Raw genomic sequence first — 6,000 nt, 5'->3', positions numbered from 1 at the left:
TGCTCCAAAACCCACCATAAAAAAGCCAGACTACGGTTTGCAACTGCACATGGGGACAAAGATCGTACTTTTTGGAGAAATGTCCTCTGGTCTGATGAAACAAAAATGTAACTGTTTGGCCATAATGACCATCGTTCTGTTTGGAAGATATAGGGGGAGGCTTGCAAGCCGAAGAACACCATCCCAACTGTGAAGCACGGGGGTGGCAGCATCATGTTGTGGGGTTGCTTTGCTGCAGGAGGGACTGGTTCACTTCACAAAATAGTTGGCATCATGATGAAAGAAAATTATGTGGATATATTGAAGCAACATCTCAAGACATCTGTCAGGAAGTTAAAGCTTGGTTGTAAATGGGTCTTCCATATGGGCAATGCCCCAAAGGATACTTCCAAAGTTGTGGCAAAATGGCTTAAGGACAACAAAGTCAAGGTATTGGAGTGGCCATCACATGGCCCCGACCTCAGTCCAATAGAACATTTCTGGGCAGAACTGAAAAGCGTGTGCGAGCAAGGAGGCCTACAAACCTGTCTCAGTTACACCAGTTCTGTCAGGAGGAATGGGCCAAAATTCACCCAATTTATTGTGGGAATCTTGTGGAAGACTACCTGAAAAGTTTGACCCAAGTTAAGCAATATAAAGGCAATGCTACCAAATACTAATTGAGTGTATGTAGACTTCTGACCCACTGGGAATCTGATGAAAGAAATAAAGGCTGAAATAAATCATTCTCTCTGCTATTATTCTGACATTTCACATTCTTAAAATAAAGTGGTGATCCTAACTGACCTAAGACACAACATTTTTACTAGGATTAAATTGTGAAAACACTGAGTTTAAATGTATTTGGCTAAGGTGTATGTAAACTTCCGACTTCAACTGTAGCTCCCCAGCACAGCCATTTAACTCTTAAACATCACTACTCAAACAACGTGAAAACAACTTCAACAATCCCACAGCAGTCATGTTTATTAGTCAATGATTCGTCACAGTTACAGGTCTGAAACAAAATGGATGACTGTTTTCTTTTCTGTTGCTCCTGTGGCTGTGCATGTTGAGCTGCCTCAGGACTAGGACGAGGAGATTAAGGGGATGGGATTAAGGAGGAGTGTTACTAACCTGGAAGAAGACAGCTGCCGTTACGCAGACAACAGTAAAGAGAGGAGAAGAGTGGCAACTGAGACTGAAGAAGAGAGAAGAGCGGTAAACTGGGACTTTTAATTTAACCAGAACCAATTCTTATTTCCAATGACAGCCTAGGAACAGTGAGTTAACTGCCTTGTTCAACAGATTTGTACCTTGTCAGCTCAGGGATTCAATCTTGCAACCTTTCAGTTACTAGTCCAAAGCTTTATCCCGTAGGCTACTGTTCTGCCGACTGAAGAAAAGATTGGTAACTGGGACTGAAGAGAAGAGAGATAACTGGGACTGAAGAGAAGAGAGATAACTGGGACTGAAGAGAAGAGAGAGAACTGGGACTGAAGAGAAGAGAGAGAACTGGGACTGAAGAAAAGATTGGTAACTGGGACTGAAGAGAAGAGAGATAACTGGGACTGAAGAGAAGAGAGATAACTGGGACTGAAGAGAAAAGAGATAACTGGGACTGAAGAAAAGATTGGTAACTGGGACTGATGAGAAGAGCTTTACTTACAGCTTCAACGTCTGGGATTATATTGCCTTTATTACATTATTTCTCTAGATGTATGATTTCTCCTTCTGTCTCCTAGAGGTAAGTATGTCATTGGTTTTGTCTTGGTAGATGAGTTCACTGTATAGGGTCAAGCAGTCCATGGGCCTAGGCCAAATGGACAAATTATAAGGCCCTAATTCATTGATAATTCACCTTAAACAAACTATACCATATTAACATTCAGACATAGGGATACATTCCTGTGTTGAATGTGTATCATGTCTCTGGATAGGGCTAGTTACTGTGTTGATTCCTTCCATGTCTCTGGATAGGGCTAGTTACTGTGTTGATTCCTTCCATGTCTCTGGACAGGGCTAGTTACTGTGTTGATTCCTTCCATGTCTCTGGACAGGGCTAGTTACTGTGTTGATTCTGTATCATGTCTCTGGACAGGGCTAGTTACTGTGTTGATTCCTTCCATGTCTCTGGACAGGGCTAGTTACTGTGTTGATTCTTTATCATGTCTCTGGACAGGGCTAGTTACTGTGTTGATTCCTTCCATGTCTCTGGACAGGGCTAGTTACTGTGTTGATTCTTTATCATGTCTCTGGACAGGGCTAGTTACTGTGTTGATTCTGTATCATGTCTCTGGACAGGGCTAGTTACTGTGTTGATTCCTTCCATGTCTCTGGACAGGGCTAGTTACTGTGTTGATTCCTTCCATGTCTCTGGACAGGGCTAGTTACTGTGTTGATTCCTTCCATGTCTCTGGACAGGGCTAGTTACTGTGTTGATTCCTTCCATGTCTCTGGACAGGGCTAGTTACTGTGATGATTCTGTATCATGTCTCTGGATAGGGCTAGTTACTGTGTTGATTCTTTATCATGTCTCTGGATAGGGCTAGTTACTGTGTTGATTCTGTATCATGTCTCTGGATAGGGCTAGTTACTGTGTTGATTCTTTATCATGTCTCTGGATAGGGCTAGTTACTGTGTTGATTCTGTATCATGTCTCTGGACAGGGCTAGTTACTGTGTTGATTCCTTCCATGTCTCTGGACAGGGCTAGTTACTGTGTTGATTCTGTATCATGTCTCTGGACAGGGCTAGTTACTGTGTTGATTCCTTCCATGTCTCTGGACAGGGCTAGTTACTGTGTTGATTCCTTCCATGTCTCTGGACAGGGCTAGTTACTGTGTTGATTCCTTCCATGTCTCTGGACAGGGCTAGTTACTGTGTTGATTCCTTCCATGTCTCTGGATAGGGCTAGTTACTGTGTTGATTCCTTCCATGTCTCTGGATAGGGCTAGTTACTGTGTTGATTCTGTATCATGTCTCTGGACAGGGCTAGTTACTGTGTTGATTCTGTATCATGTCTCTGGACAGGGCTAGTTACTGTGTTGATTCTTTATCATGTCTCTGGACAGGGCTAGTTACTGTGTTGATTCTGTATCATGTCTCTGGATAGGGCTAGTTACTGTGTTGATTCTGTATCATGTCTCTGGACAGGGCTAGTTACTGTGTTGATTCCTTCCATGTCTCTGGACAGGGCTAGTTACTGTGTTGATTCCTTCCATGTCTCTGGACAGGGCTAGTTACTGTGTTGATTCTGTATCATGTCTCTGGATAGGGCTAGTTACTGTGTTGATTCTGTATCATGTCTCTGGACAGGGCTAGTTACTGTGTTGATTCTGTATCATGTCTCTGGACAGGGCTAGTTACTGTGTTGATTCCTTCCATGTCTCTGGACAGGGCTAGTTACTGTGTTGATTCTGTATCATGTCTCTGGACAGGGCTAGTTACTGTGTTGATTCCTTCCATGTCTCTGGACAGGGCTAGTTACTGTGTTGATTCCTTCCATGTCTCTGGACAGGGCTAGTTACTGTGTTGATTCCTTCCATGTCTCTGGACAGGGCTAGTTACTGTGTTGATTCCTTCCATGTCTCTGGATAGGGCTAGTTACTGTGTTGATTCCTTCCATGTCTCTGGACAGGGCTAGTTACTGTGTTGATTGTTTATCATGTCCCTGGACAGGGCTAGTTACTATGTTGATTCTGTATCATGTCTCTGGACAGGGCTAGTTACTGTGTTGATTCCTTCCATGTCTCTGGATAGGGCTAGTTACTGTGTTGATTCCTTCCATGTCTCTGGATAGGGCTAGTTACTGTGTTGATTCCTTCCATGTCTCTGGACAGGGCTAGTTACTGTGTTGATTCCTTCCATGTCTCTGGACAGGGCTAGTTACTGTGTTGATTCTTTATCATGTCTCTGGACAGGGCTAGTTACTGTGTTGATTCCTTCCATGTCTCTGGACAGGGCTAGTTACTGTGTTGATTCCTTCCATGTCTCTGGATAGGGCTAGTTACTGTGTTGATTCCTTCCATGTCTCTGGATAGGGCTAGTTACTGTGTTGATTCCTTCCATGTCTCTGGATAGGGCTAGTTACTGTGTTGATTCTGTATCATGTCTCTGGACAGGGCTAGTTACTGTGTTGATTCCTTCCATGTCTCTGGACAGGGCTAGTTACTGTGTTGATTGTTTATCATGTCTCTGGACAGGGCTAGTTACTGTGTTGATTCCTTCCATGTCTCTGGACAGGGCTAGTTACTGTGTTGATTCCTTCCATGTCTCTGGACAGGGCTAGTTACTGTGTTGATTCTGTATCATGTCTCTGGATAGGGCTAGTTACTGTGTTGATTCCTTCCATGTCTCTGGATAGGGCTAGTTACTGTGTTGATTCTGTATCATGTCTCTGGACAGGGCTAGTTACTGTGTTGATTCCTTCCATGTCTCTGGACAGGGCTAGTTACTGTGTTGATTCCTTCCATGTCTCTGGACAGGGCTAGTTACTGTGTTGATTCTGTATCATGTCTCTGGACAGGGCTAGTTACTGTGTTGATTCCTTCCATGTCTCTGGACAGGGCTAGTTACTGTGTTGATTCCTTCCATGTCTCTGGACAGGGCTAGTTACTGTGTTGATTGTTTATCATGTCTCTGGATAGGGCTAGTTACTGTGTTGATTCTGTATCATGTCTCTGGATAGGGCTAGTTACTGTGTTGATTGTTTATCATGTCCCTGGACAGGGCTAGTTACTGTGTTGATTCTGTATCATGTCTCTGGATAGGGCTAGTTACTGTGTTGATTCCTTCCATGTCTCTGGATAGGGCTAGTTACTGTGTTGATTCTGTATCATGTCTCTGGACAGGGCTAGTTACTGTGTTGATTCCTTCCATGTCTCTGGACAGGGCTAGTTACTGTGTTGATTCTGTATCATGTCTCTGGACAGGCCTAGTTACTGTGTTGATTCCTTCCATGTCTCTGGACAGGGCTAGTTACTGTGTTGATTCTGTATCATGTCTCTGGATAGGGCTAGTTACTGTGTTGATTCTGTATCATGTCTCTGGATAGGGCTAGTTACTGTGTTGATTCTGTATCATGTCTCTGGATAGGGCTAGTTACTGTGTTGATTCCTTCCATGTCTCTGGATAGGGCTAGTTACTGTGTTGATTCTGTATCATGTCTCTGGATAGGGCTAGTTACTGTGTTGATTCCTTCCATGTCTCTGGACAGGGCTAGTTACTGTGTTGATTCCTTCCGTGTCTCTGGATAGGGCTAGTTACTATGTTGATTCTGTATCATGTCTCTGGACAGGGCTAGTTACTGTGTTGATTGTTTATCATGTCTCTGGACAGGGCTAGTTACTGTGTTGATTCTGTATCATGTCTCTGGACAGGGCTAGTTACTGTGTTGATTCCTTCCATGTCTCTGGACAGGGCTAGTTACTGTGTTGATTCCTTCCATGTCTCTGGATAGGGCTAGTTACTGTGTTGATTGTTTATCATGTCTCTGGACAGGGCTAGTTACTGTGTTGATTCCTTCCATGTCTCTGGACAGGGCTAGTTACTGTGTTGATTCCTTCCATGTCTCTGGACAGGGCTAGTTACTGTGTTGATTCCTTCCATGTCTCTGGACAGGGCTAGTTACTGTGTTGATTCTGTATCATGTCTCTGGACAGGGCTAGTTACTGTGTTGATTCCTTCCATGTCTCTGGACAGGGCTAGCTACTGTGTTGATTCTGTATCATGTCTCTGGATAGGGCTAGTTACTGTGTTGATTCTGTATCATGTCTATGGACAGGGCTAGTTACTGTGTTGATTCCTTCCATGTCTCTGGACAGGGCTAGTTACTGTGTTGATTCTGTATCATGTCTCTGGATAGGGCTAGTTACTGTGTTGATTCTGTATCATGTCTCTGGACAGGGCTAGTTACTGTGTTGATTCCTTCCATGTCTCTGGATAGGGCTAGTTACTGTGTTGATTGTGTATCATGTCTCTGGACAGGGCTAGTTACTGTGTTGATTCCTTCCATGTCTCT

The 6,000-nt window shown here is 43.8% G+C and overlaps 1 protein-coding gene across 1 annotated transcript in view; it reads left to right on the top strand.

Annotated features, from left to right (window-relative positions):
- Nucleotides 1–1,167: 1,167 nt before the first annotated feature.
- The window catches only part of LOC139387566 (retinal-specific phospholipid-transporting ATPase ABCA4-like), a 151,176-nt gene continuing 146,343 nt past the window's right edge, over nucleotides 1,168–6,000 (top strand). The window contains exon 1 of the mRNA XM_071133892.1: nucleotides 1,168–1,726. The gene's annotated coding sequence lies outside the window, so the exon portion shown is untranslated. The remainder of the gene's footprint in view (nucleotides 1,727–6,000) is intronic.

The sequence above is a fragment of the Oncorhynchus clarkii genome, chromosome 28, assembly GCF_045791955.1.
Source record: "Oncorhynchus clarkii lewisi isolate Uvic-CL-2024 chromosome 28, UVic_Ocla_1.0, whole genome shotgun sequence".
Lineage (NCBI taxonomy): Eukaryota > Metazoa > Chordata > Actinopteri > Salmoniformes > Salmonidae > Oncorhynchus > Oncorhynchus clarkii.
Note: the sequence above shows the minus strand (reverse complement) of the source record. Positions and strands in the feature narration are given on the sequence as shown.